Source organism: Macrobrachium nipponense, chromosome 24, assembly GCF_015104395.2.
Source record: "Macrobrachium nipponense isolate FS-2020 chromosome 24, ASM1510439v2, whole genome shotgun sequence".
NCBI classification, from domain to species: domain Eukaryota; kingdom Metazoa; phylum Arthropoda; class Malacostraca; order Decapoda; family Palaemonidae; genus Macrobrachium; species Macrobrachium nipponense.
The window spans coordinates 61,521,378-61,534,040 of record NC_061091.1 but is presented as its reverse complement, the minus strand read 5'-3'; the positions used below and the strand labels follow the sequence as shown (position 1 = coordinate 61,534,040).

The 12,663-nt window shown below is 34.4% G+C and overlaps 1 protein-coding gene across 1 annotated transcript in view; it reads right to left on the bottom strand.

Moving 5' to 3' along the window:
• LOC135205669 (zinc finger and BTB domain-containing protein 17-like) overlaps window positions 1–12,236 on the bottom strand; it is a 260,367-nt gene extending 248,131 nt beyond the window's left edge. The window contains exon 1 of the mRNA XM_064236519.1: window positions 12,215–12,236. The gene's annotated coding sequence lies outside the window, so the exon portion shown is untranslated. The remainder of the gene's footprint in view (window positions 1–12,214) is intronic.
• Window positions 12,237–12,663: the final 427 nt, after the last annotated feature.

Here is a 12,663-nt window from a genome sequence, read left to right as displayed (position 1 = left end):
CCTACGTGATCTGTAGCGTGCTCATTCGATTGTGTGTTCGTATGAAACTATGTCATCTGATAGTATGTTCATATGTTCGAACTACTGTCTGTTCCTTCATAACTTGTAACAGAGATGGTAGACAGGCAGCGTAACAGTTAGCTATCGTCATTAGAAGACCTGTACCTCTTTACCTAAGCTTTATCATGTAGAGGAATAGGATTAGCCATCATCATTGGCAGAAGAGAGTTAGCTATCGTCATTAGAAGACCTGTACCTCTTTACTAAGCTTTATCATGTAGAGGAATAGGATTAGCCATCATCATTGGCAGAAGCGATCAGCTATCGTTATTAGAAGACTTGTACAATCATACCTGATCTTCACCATGTAAAACTTCAGAAGAAATTATATCTATTTTTATACTTAGTGTTTTCTACAAGAACCTCACCGAACCATGAGTTTAACACATCGTCGTAAAGATAATACGACTTCGTAAGTGATCTACAAAACCCCAGACACTCCATTGAAGATGGAAGTGCAATACCAACCGACTTAGCGTATAGATTATCGCTAGTCTAACATTACCTCATAGGGCGCCTTATCATACAAGGCACAAGCCCTAATATTTGGTGGCCAGCGGACCAGAAGAACTCTACAACCGTCCAATACGAAGAAAAACAGAATAATAAATCATGAAGTCAACGACGACGAAGCAGCAGATTCTTCAAGCAACCTAGTATCATCATTAGTGAGCGACTTCAGAAAACAACAAGATTCGTCAAGCAACTTAGTATCATCGTTAGTGAATAACTTCAAGAAACAAAAACCGACGTGTCCTTTTCCTACGGCAACGGAAGCTTCGTCTCTCAATAGAATCATTCAAGAAAACATCGTTAGTGAGCGTTTCCGGCACTGCAAGAAACAAAACCGAACGCGTCTGCAGCATCGGATTTTCAGGGCTTCGAATCATCGAAACAACGCGCACGGGGGAAACTGAAGCCAAAACCAGGTCGTCCGCTAAATAGAGGAGGACCACGGCCGTGTGTCCGTTTTATCGGAACACCGTGACTTCCCACAAAAGCAAGCTAAGTACAATTTTTTATTCATTTGGAGTAACTTTGAGTGTTTCCTTTGCAGGTCGAATTTCGTTATTCCTGTGGCTGAAGTTACGAGACATTCTTAATCTTACTTTTTTACAGAAATTATCTATATCATTGAGATTTCGCTACTGCGAGTTTTTATCTTTGAGTGTCTGTTTCCAGAAGTTCTACTGAATATCATAATCATATACTATGTTAATTTTATCATTTTGGTGATTATTAATCCCTTACGTAACAAATCATATTAAACAGTGAATATGCGTTTACGCAGTGGACGTCTGTATTTATACAGATGCATGGATAGGGTCATTAAGACACCGTAGTGATTAGAAAACACACAAAACCAAGTGGAACACCCGTACAAATCCTATATAAATTAGAGGTAACACTATTTCGGTCATGACAATAAATGCTCCTTTGCAAAGTCCCGATCGCAGTTTTAGCCTTGAGTTTTTTGAGTTATATAAAATATCGAACCTCAATGACTCAACTTAACTTTAAAAATATGGCTGGATTGCAAGGAATAACATGTCTGTAAAAACTTCATCAGGCTAAATGCGCTGACCAGGATCCCTCACTATTTCAAATTTTAGCAAAGAATGAAGTACAAAACAGTTTAAGATTGAATGCAGTAGAGATAACTCGTCTTAATTAGTAATCGCTCAGTTCCTAATAGTTCGTCATTCATTGCCGATGGTAATAAAGAGAATATAACCTAATTATTATTTAAAAAGAAATAGAAACAGTAGCCCGTTCAGATCAAACAAGCAAACTCGGTGACTGTCACCTAGTCAAGCGGTCAAGGTTAGTTAAATCTGCCGAGTTTTCAAAGCGAAGCAAATTCCACACAATAAGCGACTCTAGCAGAGTGGGTGAAAAGCGATGTTGGTTCATACATACCGATATCTTTTGACTAAAAAGATTTTTCCTATGCATCACACGACGTATCAGTATCAGAGCAGGTTCTAGTAATTTTAATACATTAAGTTATAATAAATACTGGTGGATTAAGCCCGACTGTACGCGCCGTATTAGAATATCTTATTTATTCCTTTAGTACAATTAATTACCAGTATTACGGACTCACCGTCTGTTGTTCGAACTTCCCTAATGAGAAGTCCGGATAAGCGAGCGTTTACAGATACCTCTATAGTTATAAAAAAAAAAAGTTGATCTGTATGTAGTGTAATTGTAAGATCCATCTATGGGTATACAAAATATTATTCTTACATCCTGCAAAATAAGGCGTGTTTATCAAAGGGAAATCCTATAAACCATTCAAACATATTAAAATCCGTTTTGAACAAAAATGAGACAGTTAATCAATAATAACTTATATAAAGGAACTATACATTGTCTCATAAATCGTACATTGTTCAAATGACCCAACAGAATTCTCCCACAACCGCAGTCGCACTTTGCACGCAAAATTTCGAGAAACATGCACCCTCGAACGTCTTAGTGCGTGTAAAAAGACTTTGCTGGGAAATGAAATTTTAATCCTTCCCGACACTCTGAAATATAACGATTTCCGCGAACAAAGCCCTAAAAGTATACATATCGTGGATACGGAAGTTATAAATATCGCATTTTTTATTGTTGCTAATTTTTAATCACGCCCAACCAGTCGTGGATGAATCTCTCTGATAATCTATCTAAAGTAATATCCGTAAAGTCATTCAAGCAGAGGTGATTCAGCAGAATTTTTTTTTATCACTAGCGAGTGATCTCTGAGAAAAACGGATGTAATTTAACACAAAACACGGTCTAAGGACAAACATAAAAGATATTTTACGTACCTTCGTATAGATTTCTCAATGAAATTTCAAAATAGAGATAAATGACGAAAAATGTTAGTAATAGGAGTCATTAGGAAATCAAACATGCCCATATAATTTTTCCCTCAAACGTCATGCCATAAAAGATCGGACTTGGCGATCTGCGTAGATTTCTGTCGCTTAAACAAGGAAACGACTCCCGATAGTTTCCAGTGCCATGTACCGACGACATCTTATCTCTGTTAGGTTAGAATAAATTTTTTTTTCACCAACTTGGACTTACTTAAATGCTTTTACCAGATACCATTACCTAAGTGATTGTACCTCATACACCGTTTTCAGCACACCCAGGGGACATTATCAATTTTTTACGTATGCCGGCTTACGTTGCGCCCCAATTACAATATAGTGTTTGGAGACTTTTAGGGATAACCTACATGCCTATATGGATGATCTTGTAATCTTTTCTAATACCTTAGAAAGAAAAAAAATACATTCCACATAAAGTTAGAGCTAGTGCTACAGAGACAAAGACAAATAATCTCAGAGTAAAATATCTAAATGAGAGTTTTTTAAAACCGAACATGTTTATCTAGGTTTTATGTGTCTGGTCAAGGTCTTAAAAGTAGTCCATGGGTAAGGTGTCGGCTATTCATAACTTTCCGCGGTACTTATTAACGTAAAAGGGGGATACAGCACTTTCGCGCTTAGTGGGTATTACAATCGTATGTAAATATGTAACTCTTCAATCATGACAGCTCCTTTAACAGATCTTACGAAGAAGAACGTAGATTTATTATGGTCTGAAAAGCATCAACAGGCGTTCAATATCTTAAAAGCGGAAAATGCAGCTTACCTAACTTAAAAAATCCCTGACTTGAATAAGGAATTTTTTTTTTTTTATTGCAACAGACGCCTCAGACCAAGGGGTAAGAGGGTATTACTTCAGTAATATGATAAACAGTTCTTCCCTATAGCTTTTTATTCACGTAAACTAAAGCCCTCTGAAAGTAAATATACAGTAATAGGCAAGGAAGGGCTAGGTATCTTTAACTCACTAGTATATTTTAAGTTCATAATCTATGGCTATCCTGATAAAGTCCTTACTGAACATGATGCTTTACCGAGTTTTTTCAAAGGCTTTAATCACAGTCCAAAAGGAACTCGGTGACAAATGATCATTCAGGTCTTTGGAGCCAAGATAAGATATCTACCTGGGAAAGCAAATATCATAGCTGACGCATTATCCCGCAATCCCGCACCATACTGCAAAGAACCATTGATTAGACTAAAAAATATAGAAATATCCGTGCCTATTGTTAAAACCGTATCTAAACAAGAAAATTCCTTAACCCAAGAGATCGCGAGCATTGAATATCTGGGTCGGAGTGCAGAACTGTTACAAACTGAACAAAGCAAGAGTCAACAGACATAACCCAAACAATAAACACTTCGAAACGGAAACAGGGTCAGCGGCTAAGCAAAAACAATACACACTTCGAGCAGAAACCCTAAAGCAAAAGTATATTTAAAGTATGTGTATCAGAATAATGTAATCAAATGTAATATTATATGTAGGTCTGTGACGAGGTAAACCCGAAGAACACAGCAGATGACTAACGACCAGGTATTAGTAATAATCTCTTTCATACCAATCGTCATAAACTGTTGCATTCCGTCATCCAGGGTTCCCTACTATGTTACAGAAAGCCAAACCAAATCACTATTTTACTGGCCTACAATGCTTACAGATATAAAAAGCACATAACTAATTGTAACACGTGTCATGAAAACAAGGGATACACTAAGAAACCTGTCAGTTTAGGAGCCTATCCTGTGCCAAATCAATCCTTGAAAGAATATACGTAGAATTATTAACAGAATTACGAGTCTGACAGAGGGAATAAACACTTCTTAGTGTTAATAGTTCCTTGACACGTTATATAGAATTAATAGCACTAAAAACAAACACCGCAATTGAGTGCGTTACGAATATTTATGAGTGCTAAATCAGTAAATATGGAATTCAACACATAATAATCTGTGACTCGGGTGGTGTAAATCAATAATAATCTCCTTAACACGTTGTGTGAATTCCTTTCCATTAAGAAAACCAATAATATAATTTGATCACCCAGAGTCAATCGGTTTGGTAGAATAACGGATAATTAAATAGGAAGTGTCAATGTCTTACGAGTTACAACTCGTGATGTTGGATCCGAACTGGATTATAGCGGTTCTCGCGGTTTTAAATACCTTTATCATTGATATCTTGTATCTATAGAATTGATGCCGCAAGTAGCCTTATACGGTACGCCGCTAGAACACTTTTCCACATATTCAAGCCAACCATTAATTTATCAAAGATATATAAAAAAATATATAAATAAATAAATATAAAAAAATAAAATAAATATGGATACAAGTGGAGTCAATATAATACACTCCGTAAGAAGTCGGAAGGGTTGAACAAATTATAATAAAAAAGGAATCACGATAATATCAATAAGCAAAACGTAACATTAAATATCCAAATATATCTGCGTAAAGATTTGAACTCTAACTTAACGCTTTAGTAATGACAAATAAGCTAAAAGTTCAAACACATATCCAAAATCTACTGACATATTGTCTGTCCCGGTGATTTATATTAGTAGTCAATGAAAAAAAAAAATTAAATAAATAAATAAATAAATAAACTAATAATAAATAAAATAAATAAAATAAAATAAAAGAGATTTTAAAGTCAGGAAGTCTAGAAGTGAAAATGTTATCTATGGAATAATCCTATATGAATCTTATACCAGGGCTAATAATATATAGAATTTGTATGGAAACCTTTTTCATATAGTTTGAATAAGGAATATTTATTTAACATAATGCCAACATGAAACTATATATTGTTCAATTTTGGTACTGTTTTTTTTTTTTTTTCAGACAGTTCTTCTCATGCGGGTGGAGAATTAAAACACTAAAATATCATTTGAAAATACTAAAGTCGTATCTCTTACAGCAAGTACGTAACTCTTAGCTGGCTGAGAGCAATCTCCTGCCAAGTGACGACGTCATCATTGCCGTATCAGCATTTGTTCCTTTTAACCTCAATAATCTGCTTACACAGCTTCATCTGTGTGTCGTCTCTGCTTGCAAAAGCAGATTGGACTGGAGAAAGGAACATGCTTAGTTTCATGAACTTCACATGTGGTTCATAGGTCACATGACAGGCCACTAACATATTCTTATCCGTGTGTGTAATGCAATTAGTTAAGGACTTGCAATCATTTTAAAATTAATAAACAAAATAAGGAAATAGAATTTCTATAACATCAAAATGAATTAATTTTTTCTGAACCTCATAGACATTTAGAAGGTATCACGATATGGTATGGATTATTTACTTGCAACATTAGCTTATTACAATCAAGTGAAACATTCATGGAAAATGTCCACATTTTCTTGAAAAACCCAAAGTTTATTTAGAAATTAGTTACATAGTGGGTTTTTTTCGTTGCATCTCCTACCTATTAATAAAGTTTTTAAAAAAAAAAATTAACCTCAGAGGATGCGCACGAGAAAATTGAATATGAAACTTTTGTTAGGGCACATAGAATCATGATTAATATTCTCTTTGACTCTTATGCTGCCTGGCAATCTTACAAATAGCTCCATTTTCCACTTCTTTGTCTAGTAACTTACTACCAGTAATATCGAATTTTCTTTGAGATTCGTATTGATATCTATTTATTTTTTATAATTATGGATATTTTTACGAGTCATCATAGACCTGGATAGGTTCACTCATTGTTAATGCCATGGATAAAAGTTTGTACAGCGGACTCTTCTGAATTCCAAAATATCAGCGAATTCATGTGGGTTAAGTCTGGTCTAAATGGCTCTCTTCCCTCCCCTGTATTTGGATGTCGTCTGAATTTACTTTGCCCTTGTGACAAGTATAATTTAACTTGCAGGCTGATTAATGGAACCTGGTTACAGTATCCTGCAGTACGAGAATTTCACATCGCAACTTCGAAAAAAAAAAAATCGTTCGTCGTGGCGGACGACTACAGTCAAGTAACAACCGCCTACAATGTGAAAGGAATTTCATGGACTTCTTCGACCGACACCGTATCTCGTCGTTAATCTCGTTTTAATGCGGAATGCTCCAGCGGCTGTCGGAATTCGACTACAAAAAGGGACATACTTCCGACAATTACGACCCGAAGGATATTCAACTCTACTTTGCTGGCGAAGGACTCGTGCTGGGATGATCTATTCATCGCGAACGGAATCGTGTAGCTTAGGATGCAGAGAATAAGTATGAGCGCAAAATAGAACGTTGGACCCGCCCAGGCAAATTTTCCCCTTGTTTTAACCATTGAAAAAGGCCGTTTCAATTGGCTAAAGGTGGTTGTCTGGAACTGGTGGTAATGGACGAAAAGTTGTTCGAAAGCTAGTTAAAAGTGAAGTAGTATAACCTCGGTCATGTATCCTATATATATATAAAGTATCATGTATCCTATATATAATTGATCATAAATAACAGAGTCGAAATATATCTTTGCGTGTACGCAATAGGAATCTCTTATATAAATGATCATAAATAACAGAATCTAAATATATCTTTGCGTGTACGCAGTAGGAATCTATTTAAAGTGCACATATATTAATCATAATTATATGAATCCATATACCAATGTATAAACAAATCAGGTAGCCTATAATCAAGCTGTTACCTTTTATCTTCCCAATATCTGCAGTTATATATGAGTTAGTATATTGATTAATGAATCAGAAATCAACGAATCAATCAGCATAAACATTAATAATTTTATCAATTCATATATGATATTTTTTTATCAGTTAAAATATGATTTTTATCATGTTAATCTTCACTCATGCAATTTCATCAGAGTACATTAGTATTTTCTGTAGCATAAGTATCTTAAAGAGATGAAGTGAAAAACTGTATCATTATATATATCATGTGATCACTATTATTTACCAATATCATTGTTTTATATTTTATTACTTGAATCAATTCATGTACACAAGAATTTTTATTTACTTATATATATATATTCACATAGTGTCTTGTATCACACTCCTATAAGTCAGATGCAAGTCAAGTTTTGAGTAATATTCAGTAAGCTGGTTTTGGTAGCTGACCGAGCTAATGTAAGTGTTTTACATAATAAAAATATGGAATGTTAGTCCAATATATATAAAAGTCTAAAAACTAAGAGGTCAACCAGATTGCTTGCAGGAATGTGATCAGACTAGAGACGCTAAAGATGACGTACAATAAGTATGTAAGCTAAGATAACATGCCGTCACCTGTAGTCATTCAATTGTTTACTAAATTCATTAGTCCAAGCTCCCTGCTTGAGACAACTACCCCGACCTATTATTCAAACGGCCTACGTGATCTGTAGCGTGTCTCATTCGATTGTGTTCGTATGAAACTATGTCATCTGATAGTATGTTCATATGTTCGAACTACTGTCTGTTCCTTCATAACTTGTAACAGAGATGGTAGACAGGCAGAACAGTGTTAGCTATCGTCATTAGAAGACCTGTACCTCTTTACCTAAGCTTTATCATGTAGAGGAATAGGATTAGCCATCATCATTGGCAGAAGAGAGTTAGCTATCGTCATTAGAAGACCTGTACCTCTTTACCTAAGCTTTATCATGTAGAGGAATAGGATTAGCCATCATCATTGGCAGAAGCGATCAAGCTATCGTTATTAGAAGACTTGTACAATCATACCTGATCTTCACCATGTAAAACTTCAGAAGAAATTATATCTATTTTTATACTTAGTGTTTTCTACAAGAACCTCACCGAACCATGAGTTTAACACATCGTCGTAAAGATAATACCGACTTCGTAAGTGATCTACAAAACCCCAGACACTCCATTGAAGATGGAAGTGCAATACCAACCGACTTAGCGTATAGATTATCGCTAGTCTAACATTACCTCATAGGGCGCCTTATCATACAAGGCACAAGCCCTAATATTATATATATATATATATATATATATATATTATAATAGATATATATATATATATATATATACTCTCCAACATTAAAGGCAACAGCGATCCCTTCTAACTCACTTCAAGAAAACTGAAGGAAAACAGCACTATCTATTACTGGTTCTGTACTTAAATAAAACTCTAACTTCAAAATTTATAAGTGGAAATCACAATCTTAAGAAAATTTACTATTACTTGAAAATAACAAAAAATTCTATTAATTCTTGAATTAATCGCTAGAATGAATTAAATCAAAATTAATTTGTTAATCAAGAAATGAATTAACCAAGAAGTCATATTATTCAATTAAAATTCAAAGTGTTAAGAAATACTTAAGATTTGAAAAGAAATCTAAATAAATGAAAATTCATTCACAAGTGTTAAATTAAATCCAGTATGCAAAACTAAGTCATAAAAAAAACATCTAAGTTAATCAAACAATTTGTGAATGCAAAAATATGAAAACATAGTGTGGAAAAGTATCAAATTCACCACCGAAAATATGAAAAAAATGGTAATGCAATTATATAATTTTTTTTTTTTGAAAAATAACACAAAACATAAAATTTGAAATGTGAAAAAAAAAATAAATAACTCCACAGTATTTTAAAGTATTTTTAAGTGCACTGAAAACTTTACTATCGTCACTTTACCTTTCTGCAGAATTGTTACCAAAAGATACCTTTCAATATATTTTCAGCTGAACACCCTTTACAGGCGCCATTACGAGATGCACACTTTTACAGTGTTCAGATTCCACAAATAACGGCAATTATATACAAAGCGTTCATTTTTCGTATACGTTATTCCTTAAACTTTACATTATGCTTCTGTGAATTCTGAACTTACATTACTTAAACATATAAATTCTAAGTTAATCTTATAATAGAGTATGCACATAAAACACTTACATATTTACATCTGCAGACATGCATTATATATATGGAAAATAAATAGTATTCAGATTAAGATTAGAATAAAATTGTGTTATTTCACGAGTTGCGACGGTTGAGACTAGATACATAATTACGAAATAAAGCACAACTAAAAAGCATCACCTTGTAATTGTTATGATACTGGGGGCCATCCTCAAATACCTTGTGCTTCACTCCACGTCCCTGTAGTACATCTGGTGTGTGTGTGTGTGTACAATAGGTACTCGTCTTTGGAATGTTTCCTAAGGGGAATGATAGTTTCTAATCTGTACATTCTTTCTGTCTTGCAAGTACTGTAGTCTTCCACATATTCAAAGGCTTCATTAGTTGTTGAAATGGATAGTAAACTATTTCAGATGATAACAAGCACAACTACATAAAAAGCCCCATTAAGACCAAATAAAACTAGGATACAACTTTTACCATTATCCAACATTTATAGGCCCGTACCTCGAGTTTTTTGTATGTGGGTGTCGTTTTTCCCAAAACTGGACCTTTCTTCTATAAATGTCATTGCATATATAGGTATATACAAGATGAATTATTTGAAAATGTTATTTTAGTTATATTAAGAAGAAATTTTTTTTATGTGGTCTATGCCCTTCTACCCGATAGATGTCATTCAAAATACTGGCTTTAGTTAACAGAATTTTACTTAAAATGTTGAAAGTTTGCACTGAAATTAAAGAAAGTTTCTTAAGTTTTATTGAATGATTCATTTATTATGTTAACGATAACATGCATATTACTTTATTTGTTGTTATGTTTTATACTTTGACTTAAAAAAACAATAATTATTTATTACTTTGTAAGCACAATTCAATGAAATGGATAGTCACAGAAAATATGGACTTGCAGAATTTTTTTTGGGGGGTGGGTGGTCATTCGACAGCCCCCTCGGTATTGGCCTGATTTATAATGCATCATTTGCAATACAACATACAGCAATCCCAGCAAACTTTAATTTGTTTATGTGCCCATTGGCCATCCGGTAAAGCATATATACCTTTTCCAGGTGAATAGCTAAATTTTCATCAATAGGTTATTCAGGCATTATGGGTAGCTAGCTATATGGATGGTAGATTCACCACAGGTATTCATAATCTGAACTTCTGATAAACAACTTTACCTTTCACAACTGGTTCGAACAATAATTTTCTTAAATGAAAATACACCCAGAAATGTTAAATAATATCCTCTTGAACAAAGTCAGACATGGGCACCATATCAAAATTCGTTCTACTATTTGCCTTTTTAATTATCGTAATTACTCATCATCATCCAGATTTTAATCTCTTATTAAGTCTACCAAAAACCTAATTGTGCATTTCAATAAAAATCTCAATTATATTTTCAGTTTCGTTAAGAAAAATTTCAGGAAACCATAAAAAATTCACTTTTTAGCTACACAGTTTTATCCGAAACGTCAAGCTTCACGGCTTCTCGTATATTGATTTGTAGATTTCTTCGATCTTATCAGTACTAGTATTAGCTCTTAACTACTATACATTTTTTCATAAGCAATTTCACTAATTAACCTGTATTTTTTTTTTATCTCGATTGTCATTAACGGGGACATGCTATCATTTTTTTCTACTAATTAAACAATTATCAACACTTATGTAAGGCAACTGTTACAACCCTTGGGGTAGTTATAAAAGTTCTTGTTATAATTGCCGTCAGTAATAAATGTAACTCAGTGCTAAAGGTCAGCGGAAACAAACACTCAAGAAAAATTAACAATATTTAATACTTAACTATTACAAAATTTAGATCAACCTTGTCAGATATGACAAATACCATAACTTGATAACAAGGAAGGACAAATACCAGTCCTTAGAATCACACTGGATTCCCTAAAGCTAAGAAGCTAAGTCCTAACAAAGACAGGAGAAATAACAGTTAATAATAATAAACTTGTTTGGATCCAACAATTTTGCTGGCCAAACCAAAAATTACCCTAATACTATTTCCAAGAAAGACGGAAGACAGAAAATAAAACAGGAAAACCATTATAAATCCTACCTATCAACACAAAACTAAGCACACAAAACCTTGTTTATAATAGACCTACTGGATGACGTTATATAGTCACGACGCAAATATGACAAAATATATACATGTATATATACTATATATATATATATATACCTATATATATATATATATATATATATATATATATATATATATAATATAAGATTAAATAAACAAAGGATTTGGTAGTTCTTCTCACTTCAGTGAATGTATCAGAGGAGAGACAAAACTGGGCCCGTGATCCACTCGCCATAACAGCTATCAGGGCAGGTCCTGAACGCCAGAGCATAACCATAAAGGGGAAGCAATCCCAAACGAAAATCAGACACACACTGTCTTACCTGGCGTCAGCCTCCCTACAGGCCATCTCACGAGCTAGCAAGCTCCCAAAACCACAGCAGCTGATTGGAGACGAAAGTGCCAGAAGAAAGCGACGGCACCAATTCCATGGAATTCCTCCTCGTCAGGGAAAGGCAGGACTGGCTCTAGTCGCAGGTGACAGGAGCACCTGTGAGTCTCTACTCGAAGTACACGAGCCGCGGGTCGAGGCAGGAGACACTCGAGTCGCAGGTGACAAGAGAACCTTGCAGACAACAGACCAAGGCGAGGATCCAAAACGTAATCCAAAGAATCGTCGTTCCAATAACTGCCAAATAGGTAATCGCCATCCAAAGTCCAAATCAGTATGCTGCTCAAGGTATGATATCAAGGGAGTGCTTTTGTCCGAGCACCAACGTCCAGACATCACCAAGATGCGTTCATAAACACTCGTATAAAAAAAAGAAAAACA